Source organism: Pseudophryne corroboree, chromosome 6 (genome assembly GCF_028390025.1).
Source record: "Pseudophryne corroboree isolate aPseCor3 chromosome 6, aPseCor3.hap2, whole genome shotgun sequence".
NCBI classification, from domain to species: domain Eukaryota; kingdom Metazoa; phylum Chordata; class Amphibia; order Anura; family Myobatrachidae; genus Pseudophryne; species Pseudophryne corroboree.
The window spans coordinates 834,083,963-834,099,811 of NC_086449.1; the positions used below are offsets into that span (position 1 = coordinate 834,083,963).

At 45.3% G+C, this 15,849-nt stretch overlaps 1 long non-coding RNA gene across 1 annotated transcript in view; it reads left to right on the top strand.

Moving 5' to 3' along the window:
* LOC134935817 (uncharacterized) overlaps nt 1-15,849 on the top strand; it is a 53,681-nt gene that overhangs the window by 18,952 nt on the left and 18,880 nt on the right. The window lies entirely within an intron of this gene.

The window sequence follows — 15,849 nt, forward strand, 5'->3', positions numbered from 1 at the left end:
AAACTAAAACAATGCTACCGTGTGATTTGCATTTAGTGGGCGTATCTGTACGCACGTTGCGTAATATACGCTACGTGTGTAGGCCTTTGCGTTGCGTACGCAGTCTCGCACGCGGTCCGAGACACATGTACAAAGGCCGGATACGCCCGCAGTAACACAAATAACACGCTTCTATAAATGTAAACGATATTTAACTATAATCGCTTGCCAAGCACCACACAGTATCTCCTGTATAAACCTTTATAACTGGGTCAGGCTGCGTGTGTGTTTTACAATTACTCCCTTAAATATTACTCTTTACTTTTAACTAAATAGCAACAAATTTCTCAGCACGTGATCAATGCTAATGGCAACAAGCGAGTAGATATGCAGAATACACAAAATACCGGTCTAAATGAATCTAGTAATCAATGCTTCCAATAGTATGATTCATATTGGATAGCTATCTTGCAGAACATACATTGATATAAACACACACACATAAGTTATAATATATCTATGTACCATTCACTAGTCTCCTGAGACTCATTTACTCATTAAGTGCTTCTAATTTGCATATGAATGTGCTTTTGACTGTCTGTGAAGGTGGTTTTTCACTGCCAGGAAAAAGCAGCCACACAGGTTAATTTGCATTTCAATGGCTATCTTACAACAAGCAGAGTTTAACTGAATCCTAGAGGTAAAGAAAAAAACTTTGTTTATATGTGTATGTGGTTCTTACATCACGTATTCATCTTACTATTAACTTTTATTAAGCCCCATCTGAATCTATTTGTAATTGACTATGGCATGGGTTAAATAAATGCATTGGTAACTCATAAATGGTGATTTCTTTTTGACCAAGGATGGCTGATTATTCCTGAGCAGACTGAAAATCAGCCATTTAGAAAAAAAATGACCTTCCCAAAATGGCCACTGCTCCTCCCCCTTCCACATCCATGAGGGTTACACAAAATGGAGGACAGACCATGCGGCTTCCTTTGTCACAAAAAAAATCACCATGCAAGCCCCTGAAGTTATTTTAGGCCTAAGTTAAAAAAAAAAAAACAACAACACTATATCAAGGCTTTTGCAGCAACTTTTAAATATACTTTTAAACCTACTTAAACAGATAAGCAATCCAATCTGAATCAAACACAATATGACTCATTTGAACCTTGTTTTGTAACAATATAATCAGATATGCAGAGTACAGGTGTATGCTTGTATTCAGAAATTCACAGACTTTAAAAATAGCTTTACGTTCTTACCTTTCGGATCCCACCAGCATCCCTTCAAACCATGCAGGGCAGACGCTTATCTAATCAGCACCAATGTATCCACCTGACCATGAAAGGGTTATGCTGATAGATAAAAGTCTGCCTTGTCCTGCTAGGCTGCGGATATGAGGAGAACCGGACGATTGCCCCCAATTGATAATGTCAATTATTATCTTTAAACATAAAGCTATACACTATTACCGTGGAGCCGCTATAGCCGCTAGACCACGTGCACGTGCTACACACTTTGTACGCTATTTGCGTACAGAGCCCTGCACGTGGTACGCACTTGGCGTACACACGCTGCGCTGAGTGCACGGAGTACACACAGCGGGCGCACACACAGTTGATAACCTTTTACCTTGATAATGATACAATGTACTGTAACAATGTTAATACCTTTAAACCTTAGCAATGCCTATACACGTTATAACGATTAAGACGCTAAGAAAGCCCTTTGCAGGAAAGTGAAGACACAACACCGGGTTTTGGTTATAACCACAGCAGCTCTAACACCGCCGTGGATTATTCAGAGAAAAAGGGGAAAACAGTACAAGTTATACACTACAAGCTAACATAGAAATCTAACAGAATAACAGAGAATAAAGATGATCATGGCTACAGAGAATATACATACGTGAGAATGTTTCGCCAGTGCAACCTGAATTCAGTCCTCAGCTATCAGGGAGAAAGCCTTCAGAGTCTTGAGGCTGGCCAGGCAACAGTGGTCTTTATATACACAACATACATTCACAATACAATGGTCCCTGTAATCTCATTGTTCATTGGACACAGGGATGTGTCTCTACATTACAGCAAAGGTCATAGGTGGATTTGAACAGGTGGGCTGTGTCTTTCCTCAACTGCTATGGTGGGAGGTATCCTCAGGATTCCCGCCACATGTGTAATTTACAGCAAATACAGTTAATGTTCATAATCTACTTCTGTACATAACTATACGCAGGAGCAAGCGATCCTTTCCTAACTAACATCAGAATATTACCCTTAAAATACCCTACAGCTGGATACTAGACACCACCTTTCAACCTTTATCTGACCCTTCCTATCATGCAAAGAGGAATCTCTCTGTCCAGGAACAGTTTAAACTAATTATACTCGCTGACATGGTCTAGGGGAATATTAACTACAAAATGCACTATTTGGGATAAATATGCTATGATCGAGTCGCACGCTACACGCTCACAAACTCCACCGTAAATACACATCTTATGCACACGAGACGCTGGTGCTTCCCCTACGCAACCTGCGGGGATGTGCACGCACGGGGGACTGAGTGCACGAGCAGCGTGCATGTGCATGGGGTTAGTGCAAGGAATATGCATCATGATATTTTTCGACTTTGACAATCATTATCACAACCATAACGGTCACCGGCACCACTGGCGTCTGCACTGCGTTCCAAGCCTTGTTTCCTAGTTCACTGATGTCCCCCACGTCAGCGTCTGTTGGTCACGCACAAACGCGTTTCATTATTGGATGACTTCATCAGTCACTGTTCATTCCGGGTAATATGTGTGTATCTAATCTGCATTCTGCATAATGCGCCGGCTGTTTTCCAGGATTGATGTTTCCTGGGCACATTTGTTGTGTACTTAGATGGCTTTCTAGCTCGCTTTCTTGGCCCTACTCAAGTCCATTTAGTCCTCAAAAGCCTCAAGGTTGATCGGTTGTCTGCTAAGATGGAAAATTGTGAATTCAGAGTTTCTCCAGTGGCGTTTCATGGCTATGGCGTCTCAGCAGATGGCTTTTCCATGGACTCAGCCAAAGTACGACCTGTACTGAATCGGAATCTTCTCACGTATCAAAGGCCATATACAAAGATGTCTAGGTTTTGCCAATACTCATGTATTTGTGATTTCTCAGTTATGGTGGCTCCCATTACATACTGACTAAGAAGGGAGATCCTGCAATTAAGAGATCATTTTCTATCTGCTCCCGCTCTCTGGTATCTCATAAGTTGCTGCATCTGGTGTAGACGTTGGGGTCATTCTGTCATGGACACCAAGTTGCACCTTCCTGCATTTTCTATAAAAGTATTATTTTGCTCAGATTCACTGTGATGTACTGTAGGTAATCATGAGCTATTTACAGTTAAATGGGTATTCAAGCAGAGCAGACACTGGTGCGAAGGAGCCAAAATGTCATCGCTGTTTACACTGATCACAAGAACCTTCAACATTGAAGCAGCTAAGAAGTTAAGTTCTGGACGAGCTTGGCCAGGTCCTCTTCTCTTATTTTGGTTTTAATAGTACTGAAGTTTCAGAATATAGAGACAGATGTGTTGTCTGTGACACCAAGATGAAACACTTTCCTCTTTCCCTATACTACTATTGTGTCTGGGGTTAATTAAAGTCTTGTTAGTCCAGGCATTCCCAACCTCAGTCCTTTGTAATATCCAGGTTTCAGTCCAGGCATTCCCAACCTCATTCCTTAGTGATATCCAGGTTTCAGTCCAGGCATTCCCAACCTCTGTCCTTAGTGATATCTAGGTTTCAGTCCAGGCATTCCCAACCTCATTCCTTAGTGATACCCAGGTTTCAGTCCAGGCATTCCCAACCTCTGTCCTTAGTGATATCCAGGTTTCAGTCCAGGCATTCCCAACCTCTGTCCTTAGTGATATCTAGGTTTCAGTCCAGGCATTCCCAACCTCATTCCTTAGTGATACCCAGGTTTCAGTCCAGGCATTCCCAACCTCTGTCCTTAGTGATATCCAGGTTTCAGTCCAGGCATTCCCAACCTTGGTCCTTAGTGATATCCAGGTTTCAGTCCAGGCATTCCCAACCTCATTCCTTAGTGATACCCAGGTTTCAGTCCAGGCATTCCCAACCTCTGTCCTTAGTGATATCTAGGTTTCAGTCCAGGCATTCCCAACCTCTGTCCTTAGTGATATCCAGGTTTCAGTCCAGGCATTCCCAACCTCTGTCCTTAGTGATATCCAGGTTTCAGTCCAGGCATTCCCAACCTCTGTCCTTAGTGATATCCAGGTTTCAGTCCAGGCATTCCCAACCTCTGTCCTTAGTGATATCCAGGTTTCAGTTCAGGCATTCCCAACCTCGGTCCGAAGTGATATCCAGGTTTCAGTCCAGGCATTCCCAACCTCGGTTCGAAGTGATATCCAGGTTTCAGTCCAGGCATTCCCAACCTCGGTATTACGTTCTAGGAAATTTGCGGATCCGGATTCAGGTCAGGAGACTCTGGAGTCCAGGTATCTTTGAACAAAAGACGTGCTGGATGAATATGGGACTTTCGCATGGAAGATATTTATTAATTGAGCAAGGACCAGTAGTCTTAGACTGGAGTATTGTCCTAATACAACATGGGAAGTCCAGTATGGCTGCCGAAGGTTCGGTATGACCTGGTTACCTTACTTTGAAGCTGACGGAGGAACTCCGGGGTTTTGGTAACTGTCGGCTGAGATTCGGAAGCAGGGTAAGCTGCTGAGTAGCGGAAGACTCAGTGGTTGGAACAAGGTTTTAGCGAGACTAGTTCTGGATATGATGTGGCCGGAAGCTGGTTGTCAGATAAGTGCTGCACGGATAAGTATAAAAAGGAAAAGAGATGGCTGCGCAATGTGTTAGAGCAAATTAAGAGCTGACGTGTAAACAATATAAAATAATTTATTATGTTCATAACATGAAATTTAATACATTAAAAATCAATGTATTAAATTTAATGTATTACATTTCATGTTATGAACATAATAAATTATTTTATATTGTTTACACGTCAGCTCTTAAATTGCTCTAACACATTGCGCAGCCATCTCTTTTCCTTTTTATACTTATCCCCAATTTGAACACACACACAGTGGGGGTGATTCCGAGTTGTTCGCTATTCTTTTCGGTCGCACAACATATTCGCAAAATTGCGAATGCGTTGCACAATAGCGAATATCCGCCCCCAAAGTATTTTTGCTAATTCGTACGCAGTAGTACACAAAGTAGGCGTATGCCAAAAGACATCGCACTAATGCGAACCCATCGCATTACCACAAACCTCATCGTAAAAATCCTAATTTATCGTAGATTTACACATTCTTCTTAAAATTGCACACGCTTTTGCTAATAAACGCACAGCAATGTTTTTTTTTTAAGTTAAATTACACCTTTCAGTTCAAACTCAACAAGCCTTCCTTAATTACGTTTCCAATTAGTGTAATGACTGATATTGGTCATGACCAATTAAGTCTTCAAAGAATGGGGGTAATTCCAAGTTGATCGCAGCAGGATTTTTGATAGCAATTGGGCAAAACCATGGCCCTCATTCCGAGTTGATCGGTCGCAAGGCGAATTTAGCAGAGTTACACACGCTAAGCCGCCGCCTACTGGGAGTGAATCTTAGCTTCTTAAAATTGCGACCGATGTATTCGCAATAATGCGATTACTAACTACTTAGCAGTTTCAGAGTAGCTCCAGACTTACTCTGCCTGTGCGATCAGTTCAGTGCTTGTCGTTCCTGGTTGACGTCACAAACACACCCAGCGTTCGCCCAGGCACTCCCACCGTTTCTCCAGCCACTCCTGCGTTTTTTCCGGAAACGGTAGCGTTTTCAGCCACACGCCCATAAAACGCCGTGTTTCCGCCCAGTAACACCCATTTCCTGTCAATCACATTACGTTCGCCGGAGCGATGAAAAAGCCGTGAGTAAAAATACTTTCTACATAGCAAAGTTACTTGGCGCAGTCGCAGTGCGAACATTGCGCATGCGTACTAAGCGGATTTTCATTGCGATGCGATGAAAAATACCGAGCGAACAATTCGGAATGAGGGCCCATGTGCACTGCAGGGGAGGCAGATATAACATGTGCAGAGAGAGTTAGATTTGGGTGGGTTATTTTGTTTCTGTGCAGGGTAAGTACTGGCTGCTTTATTTTTACACTGCAAATTAGATTGCAGATTGAACACACCCCACCCAAATCTAACTCTCTCTGCACATGTTATATCTGCCTCCCCTGCAATGCACATGGTTTTGCCCAATTGCTAACAAAAATCCTGCTGCGATCAACTTGGAATTACCCCCAATACCTGCAGAACACTTTGTAGGCATAATTGGCCATCAACATTTTTTTGCTTTGATTTAAAAGAAATAGATGTAAATGTGCCTGGGCTAATGCTATTTTTTTTTTTTGGTGTAGAGGTGTAGTGTGTGAATAAATGTGTTTACATGTTTTTCAAATCAATAAGCTCCTAACTGTCATAAATTATTTTGTTTTGGTGTAATTTAAAATACTAATCTTAAGTAAGATGTGTGAACTGTTTTACGTCACCAATTTCTGCACGCCAATCTGCTGTTCTTTTATAGCATTAATAAACACAACACCCGCTTAACTTGAACAACAATTTTTTTTTTTTTTTTTAACAAAAAATATATTTTTTGGTATAATACAAAAATGTAAAATACATTTTTAGAAAAATGATTCTAACAATTCAAAATCGGCCAGCACGGCCCTCAAATTGTTTTTAATCCTGGCCACAATTCCTGGCAAAGTTGTGGGATCTCCAACTGCAACATCTGAAATGAAGAGGCAAAATAAACATTACAAACTTACTCACATTACCTATTATACAAACAAGGCACAAAGCACACTTTAATGGCAAAGGGACTACATCATGGATGTTTGAATGTTAAAACAGTACCATACCAACACACAAGCATGCTCAGCAATGTTTGTTATTGTTAATTTACAAAATTAGAAAGTGTACCACACCATGATGTACATTTACAAAGATGGGAGTTCTATTTAAGATGGGACGTTGCCCATAGCAACCAATCAGATTACACATATCTTCTAGAAGGTGCTAAATAAATGAGAAGTAGAATCTGATTGGTTGCTATGGGCAACATCCCATCTGGATTAAAACTCCCATTTTAGTAAATGTAACCCCATGCTGGGATTAATTCACATCTGGAGTGAAGCAGACTTGAATTTTTAGGTGTTTGCCCTGCATCATCACACTGCATATCAACATCTTCAGAAGGACAACATATCCTAGCATGCCCACACTCCCTGAAAGCCTGCCTTACTACATAAGGTGAAACCTGTTTTTTTATGTAATAAAATATTTTTTTGAGTGTAACTTTCACAACACAAAACATTGTGTCCTTAGCCTGGCTAACAAAGTGAAGCATGCGAGTTGACTGTGCAAATATTAGGAATACCCAGGCACAAGTGTAAAAGAACAACAACATACTAAACTCCACTCAGCTCTAACTGTTTCACTGACAACCTAGCACATATAAACCCTGTTGTCCTGGCAACCCTGTCGACCTACTGAGTGTCGACCTAGAGTGGACACCCTAAACATTGCAGACATAGACACTGTACATCTAATGATACTCACACAAATGTAAATGCAACATCCATACCATGATGAAGAACACAAACATTTTTCCTTGGGCCAAGATTGGCCACAGTACAACACTGCATGTATTGGAATTTGAAGTTAAATTAGGTAACAAATACATTTTAAATGTGTTAACACTTACTCTCATCAACCACATGTGCAGCACCTTCAACAGCCTCAGGGGCTTCTGCTGACCATTCAGTGGGTGGGGAAGGAGGCTGGATGGGGGAAGGAGGCTGGATGGGGGAAGGAGGCTGGATTGGTGAAGGAGGCTGGATGGGGGAATGAGGAGGGATTGGTGAAGGAGGAAGGATTGGGGAGTTGTTTACAGAGGGTGGGTCTGATTGAGAGGGGGAGGGGGGCGGAGAGGGTGTTTGGGCCACAGAGTGTGAGGGGGCCAGAGAGGGGGATTGGGAAAGAGAGGGGGAGGTGGGTGGAGTTGTGCTTTGGCCTACAGAGGGGGAGGGGAACAGAGAGGGGTATTGGTAAAGAGAGGGGGAGGGGGACAGAGAGGGGTATTGGTAAAGAGAAGGGGAGGGGGGCTGAGAAGGGGATTGGAAAGGAGAGGGGGATTGGGCGACAGAAAGTGAGGGGGGCTGAGAAGGGGATTGGAAAGGAGAGGGGGATTGGGCGACAGAAGGTGAGGTGGGCTGAGAAGGGGATTGGAAAGGAGAGGGGGATTGGGCGACAGAAGGGGAGGGGGGCTGAGAAGGGGATTGGAAAGGAGAGGGGGATTGGGCGACAGAAGGTGAGGGGGGCTGAGAAGGGGATTGGGAAGGAGAGGGGGGTTGGGCGACAGAAGGGGAGGGGGGCTGAGAAGGGGATTGGGAAGGAGAGGGGGATTGGGCGACAGAAGGGGAGGGGGGCTGAGAAGGGGATTGGGAAGGGCTTGCTGCAGCAGCTTGCTGTTGTGTTCTCCCTAGAATGACATAGTGTTATGCACACCAGTGCCTGCAGGAATGTACTGGTGTCTGAACTGTTATGCACACCAGTGCCTGCAGGAATGTACTGGTGTCTGAACTGTTATGCACACCAGTGCCTGCAGGAATGTACTGGTGTCTGAACGGATAGGGATGCAAAACAAATGAACTCACAGACAGACTGGGGAATATGACATTACGTACACATAAGGTGATAGGGTAACAAAATAAACACAAAGTGAACAGAGAAGCCCAGAGGCTAAGAAACTGGGTGTCTCCCTATTATTAGGAATGCTCAGATGAAAAAAAGCAAGATGTTGTGTTTTAATACGTAGAGAACCCGAAATGCTGTTGCTAAGGGCAACAGCAAAACCCTAAAGGGTTACCAACGGGTGTGGCAGTAAACTCCTTGGTCAGAGATGGAATGATAGACACAAGGAGAGTCTCCACAATCCTAATCCTCACTTGCAGTGCACAGGTTCAGCTTACTGCCACTAAACTGAATACCTGAACACCTTGCACAGTGAGACAGGATTTAGGCAGGCAGTCTGAGAATACAGCCGCAAACCTGCTAAGTTCACAGAGTAGCAAAAGAACCCCAGCAGGTTAAACGACTGACTCCAGTCTTACTGCTAGGTCTGGATTGGCAGAGTGTAGTACCAAATCCCCAGGCCTATTTGCAGTAAGCAACAACAAATACAAAGCTACACAGTACTGGCTAACTTTCAGGAACTGACTAACCAACAAAGATTCATCAGCATCTGCTTAACCTGAGAAGAGGCCTTATAAAGCAGGTGCTGTCCACGCCCCACTCAGACCTCACAGACTGTGAGCACAAAAACCAGCACCGGATCCCCTGCCGTGCACAGAGCCTGTAACCACTGCACAGCAAAAGACCCGAACCGGAGTATCAGCTGCGCTCAGGTTACTCCGCTAGCACTTGTCTCCCGGTTGCCATGACGACGTGGCAGCACAGGGCAGGAGACCCTAACAGTACCCCCCCTCTGACGAGGGGTCAAAGAACCCCTACCACCGGTTTTATCGGGGAACTGCGAGAAGAAAGAGCGTATTAGTCTGGGGGCATGAAGATCACAACTGCGCACCCACGACCGCTCCTCCGGGCCATACCCCTTCCAGTGCACCAAAAATGACAGCCGACCCCGAACCATCTTGGAGTCAAGAATCCTTTCAACAACAAACTCCTTCTGGCCACGTATCAGAAGAGGAGAAGGTCTTCCACTGGAAGAAGGATTACTAATCGCCCGTTTTAAAAGGGAACAATGAAATGTTTTATTGATACCCAAAGAACGGGGCAGGTCTAACTGAAATGCCACCGGATTGATTACCCTGGTGATCTTTTAAGGGCCGATGAACCGGGGGCCTAACTTATGAGATGGCTGTCTCAACTTCAAATTCTTGGTAGACAACCAGACGAAGTCTCCTAATTTGAAGCTGCAGGGTCTTTTCCGCTTATCAAAAACCCTTTTGGTCACTAATGACACAGACACAAGGGCTTTCTTCACTTTCCTCCAAATACCTCTAAGGACAGAAATCACAGAGGAACCACCAGGCGTGGAGTCCAGGGGGTCAAAAGAATTGGCCTTAGGATGATGCCCATACACACAAAGGAAGGGAGAGATCCCTGTAGCAGAGTGAGCCGCGTTGTTATAGGCAAACTCCGCCATGGACAGATGAGCAACCCAGTCAGTCTGACACTTGGAGACATAACACCTGAGGAACTGCTCCAAGGACTGGTTCACCCTTTCAGTCTGCCCATTAGACTGCGGATGGTAGCCTGACGACAAGCTGACAGAAATCTGGAGATCGGAACAAAATGCCCTCCAGAATTTGGCCACAAACTGGGATCCGCGGTCAGAGACCACATCGAGTGGCAACCCGTGGAGACGCACAACATGCAGCATAAATAATTCAGACAGGCATCTGGCCGATGGCAGCCCAACCAGTGGAACGAAGTGCGCCATCTTCGAAAACCTGTCAACGACAACCCAGATGGCTGTCATTCCCGAGGATTTGGGCAAGTCCACCACAAAATCCATTGAAATGTGGGTCCATGGCTTAGATGGGATAGAGAGTGGATGTAATGGGCCAACAGGAACCCCTCTAGGAGTCTTATTTCGGGCACAGATGTCACATGCCCGAACCCACTGATCCACATCCTTAGCCACCGAGGGCCACCACACCGCCCTAGATAGCAACTCCCGAGTTCTGGCAATACCCGGGTGACCTGCCGACTTCTTGGCATGGAATTCCAGGAACACTCGCTGTCTTAACCTAGGAGGCACAAACAAAAGACCTACCGGAAGGTCTGGAGGAGCCTGCTCCTGTGCTCTAAGGACTAATGACAAGAGGTCCTGGGTAATGCCCACTTTAATACATGATGGGGACACAATGGGCAACGGCTCCTCGGTGGTCTCCTGGATTGGAGCAAAACTCCGCGAGAGCGCATCAGCCTTGATGTTTTTTGACCCAGGGCGATATGTTATCAAAAAATTAAAGCGAGCAAAAAACAAAGCCCATCGTGCCTGCCTGGCATTGAGACGCTTCGCTGACTCTAAATATGCCAGATTCTTATGGTCGGTGAGAATTGAGACCACAAACTTAGCCCCCTCAAGCCAGTGTCTCCACTCCTCGAGTGCATCCTTAATAGCCAACAATTCCCGGTTACCCACGTCATAATTCATCTCGGCAGGCGAAAATTTACGGGAAAAGTAAGCACAGGGATGAAGGCGATTATCAGACACTCCCATCTGAGAGAGCACTGCCCCAATACCCATCTCAGAGGCATCCACCTCCACCACAAAAGGACGCTCTGGATCTGGGTGTCGCAGCACCTTGGCAGAGACAAATGCCCTTTTGAGACGGGCAAAAGCCGCTTTAGCCTCACAAGACCAGTGAGCAACATCCGCCCCTTTCTTAGTGAGTGCCACCAAGGGCGCCACTATAGACGAAAATCCAGCGATAAATCGTCTATAAAAATTTGCAAAGCCCAGGAAACGCTGAAGCGCCTTCAAACTAGTGGGCTGCACCCAATCCAGGACTGCCTGTACCTTGGAACCCTCCATTTGGAAACCTTCTGGGGAGATAATATATCCTAGAAATGCGATTTGCTGAACTTCAAATTCGCACTTCTCCAGCTTCGCCCCAAGCCGGTGGTCTCTGAGTTTCTGGAGGACTAAGCGTACATGCTTCCGATGTTCCTCCAGGGAATGGGAGAAGATTAGGATGTCATCTAAGTATACAACTAAGAATCTATCCAAATATTCCCTGAGTACATCGTTCATGAAATCCTGGAAGACTGCCGGGGCATTACAGAGCCCAAAAGGCATCACCAAATATTCATAATGCCCTGAGTGGGTATTAAAGGCAGTCTTCCATTCATCCCCCTCTCTTATTCGGATTAGATTGTACCCCCCGCGTAGGTCAATCTTAGAAAAAATGGTGGCAGTACGAAGCTGGTCAAACAAGACCGAAATGAGAGGCAGTGGGTACGAGTTTTTAATCGTGATACGGTTCAATTCCCTGAAGTCGATGCAGGGTCGCAACGAACCATCCTTTTTACCCACGAAGAAGAACCCCGACCCAACTGGAGACTGTGAAGGTCTGATAAATCCCTTAGCCAAGTTCTCCTGAATGTACTCTGCCATAGCCTGAGTCTCAGGACGTGACAGGGAGTACAACCTGCTCTTGGGAAGCTTAGCATTTGGCAACAAATCAATGGCACAGTCATAGGGGCGATGGGGAGGTAGTACCTCTGCAACTTTTTTGGAGAACACGTCCGCAAAATCTGCATAACACCCTGGCAATCCTGGCAAACTTAGCTGCGAGAGCCTGACTGGAAGGCTCAAGCAACTCCTGAAACAATCAGTACCCCAACTAAGAATCTCCCCAGAGACCCAGTCAAATTGAGGATTGTGGGCCGTTAACCAGGGTAACCCCAACACCAATGGGGCAAAAGTACAGACAGTCACATAAAAGGACAATTTTTCAGAGTGTGTGGCTCCAATAAACAAAGAAATCTGGCTAGTGCAAGAGGTAATTTTACCTTGGGATAATGGTTCCCCGTTTAACCCACAAATCTCAATTTTCGATGCCAAGGGTACTAAGGGAACAGAGTGTTTCAGGGCGAATTGGCGGTCCATAAAAACCCCGTCGGCCCCACTGTCCACAAAGGCCTCAGTCTTGACAGTTTAACCGAGGATCTTCAAGGTCACCGGAATGATAAAAGTCTTCTTGGGAAATTCTGACTTCTGGCCTGACAGGATATTTCCCATCACTCTCAGGCCCTGAAGTTTTCCGGCTTTTCTGGGCATGATACTACCACATGACCTTTATTCCCACAGTACAAACACAACCCCTGCTGTCTCCTCCGCGTCTTCTCACGCGAGGAGAGGCGGGTAGCCCCAATCTGCATAGGCTCCTCGGAAAATTCCGCAGAGTCTGAGGTTCCCTTGGGAAAGAAGGAAACCTCGGTCTCCCTTTCAAGCTTACGCTCTCTCAGCCGTCTATCCACCCGGATGGATAACTGCATGAGCTGATCCAAGCTATCAGGCAAGGGATATTGTACCAGTTGGTCTTTTATCTGGTTAGAAAGACCTCTTCGGTACTGGCGTCTCAGGGCTGGGTCATTCCACTGGGTATCATGGGCCAACCTCCGAAACTCCATACAGTAAACCTCAACTGGCATTCGCCCTTGCTTAAGGATCGAAATCTGAGCCTCGGCTGAGGCCGTCTTGTCAGGGTCATCATACAACATGCCCAGTGCCGTAAAAAAAGCATCAACACTTTTAAGCGACGGACAGTCAGGCTGCAACCCATATGCCCAGACCTGTGGGTCTCCTTGTAGCAAGGAAATCACTATGCCCACCCGCTGAATCTCCGACCCTGAAGACTGAGGCCTAAGCCGGAAGTCCAGCTTGCAGCTCTCCTTGATACAAAAGAACTGCGAGCGATCTCCAGAAAAACGATCCGGGAGATTTACTTTCGGCTCCTTAACCCCTGAAGGTGCTGCTGCTGCGGGAGTTCCGCCAGCGGCCTGGGAGGTGTGCATTTTAATGGACAAATCATTAAATTGTCGAGTCAGGACCTGCACCTGATCGACCACCTGTTGCAACGTATTTTGAGGGGTATGCTCCATATTCCCACAAAATTTCAACAGGAGTATTAGGCTGCTGAATATGTTATGCACACCAGTGCCTGCAGGAATGTACTGGTGTCTGAACTGTTATGCACACCAGTGCCTGCAGGAATGTACTGGTGTCTGAACTGTTATGCACACCAGTGCCTGCAGGAATGTACTGGTGTCTGAACGGATAGGGATGCAAAACAAATGAACTCACAGACAGACTGGGGAATATGACATTACGTACACATAAGGTGATAGGGTAACAAAATAAACACAAAGTGAACAGAGAAGCCCAGAGGCTAAGAAACTGGGTGTCTCCCTATTATTAGGAATGCTCAGATGAAAAAAAGCAAGATGTTGTGTTTTAATACGTAGAGAACCCGAAATGCTGTTGCTAAGGGCAACAGCAAAACCCTAAAGGGTTACCAACGGGTGTGGCAGTAAACTCCTTGGTCAGAGATGGAATGATAGACACAAGGAGAGTCTCCACAATCCTAATCCTCACTTGCAGTGCACAGGTTCAGCTTACTGCCACTAAACTGAATACCTGAACACCTTGCACAGTGAGACAGGATTTAGGCAGGCAGTCTGAGAATACAGCCGCAAACCTGCTAAGTTCACAGAGTAGCAAAAGAACCCCAGCAGGTTAAACGACTGACTCCAGTCTTACTGCTAGGTCTGGATTGGCAGAGTGTAGTACCAAATCCCCAGGCCTATTTGCAGTAAGCAACAACAAATACAAAGCTACACAGTACTGGCTAACTTTCAGGAACTGACTAACCAACAAAGATTCATCAGCATCTGCTTAACCTGAGAAGAGGCCTTATAAAGCAGGTGCTGTCCACGCCCCACTCAGACCTCACAGACTGTGAGCACAAAAACCAGCACCGGATCCCCTGCCGTGCACAGAGCCTGTAACCACTGCACAGCAAAAGACCCGAACCGGAGTATCAGCTGCGCTCAGGTTACTCCGCTAGCACTTGTCTCCCGGTTGCCATGACGACGTGGCAGCACAGGGCAGGAGACCCTAACACATAGGTAATATTTAGGTTGTTGGTTTTAAAATTATAACAACAGTATTTTACAATTACACTGTTCTGTCCCATGTTAAAGACACAGGGGTATTTTTTATAAATTTTAAATATTTAAAAAACTGGTGATGTTGCCCATAGCAACCAATCAGATTCTACGTAACATTTATTAGGCTGCTTCTAGAAGATAATATATTTAATCTGATTGGTTGCTATAGGCAACATCACCAGTTCTAAAAAGCTCCCACCTTAGTAAATATACCCCACAGAGCAAGTTATTAGGGTTCAGTTGACAGTCTGTGTAGCAACTCAGTACAACAACATTCACTTTTTCTGAAGCACTTTGCTACACAGTCAGTACTGCTTGCCCTAACCACACACACTGTGTCATTCATGTCTGTTCTACAATAGTTCATTGTCACTGTGCTAATTTTCTCACTATATAATGTACAAAAAATATGCAAGTTTTGCATTACAAAGTTCTGATAATAATCTCAGTGTTATGCAATGTAATATGACACTTACTGCGCCTACGTCTACTGCGGATTTGTTGGTGGAGCTCCGCCATCAGGTCCGGTGTGCGACGGCGGAGGTCGCTCCAGGGCCTTTCTAGCTGGATTATGGAGCGTGTGGTCCGGGTGCATCTGCAGAGAATGCGGCGGACCTCCGCGTAGGCCTCACGCTTTATCCTATTGGGGATAAAGGGTGCTGCACGACCTACGCGGCGGTCTATCACCGCAACCAAGACGCGCAGCTCTCAGTGGCTAAATGCTGCTGCGCGCATGATGCCAATGGCGTTTTCCATATATGGGCTTATATTTATAGTGTGTGGTGGCATGTGATTGGTTGTAAATTTATGGTGTCATCTAATAAACTTTATTGATGTGTGCATTGTTGTGAAGGACAGTGGGTACAGTTCGCAAAAGCGGAATTTCGCAGGCGCGGAAGAACAAAAAGCACAATACATACACTCACAGTTACATTCACACACACTCACATACACACACAGAAAAGTATTTGGTACAACCTGGGTACTCACCACATTTGACAAGAACAATCAGCAGCACAAAGTCACCAAGTTTACGACATTTAGGCTCATATGTTGTGTAATTTGTAATGTAAACAGATGCA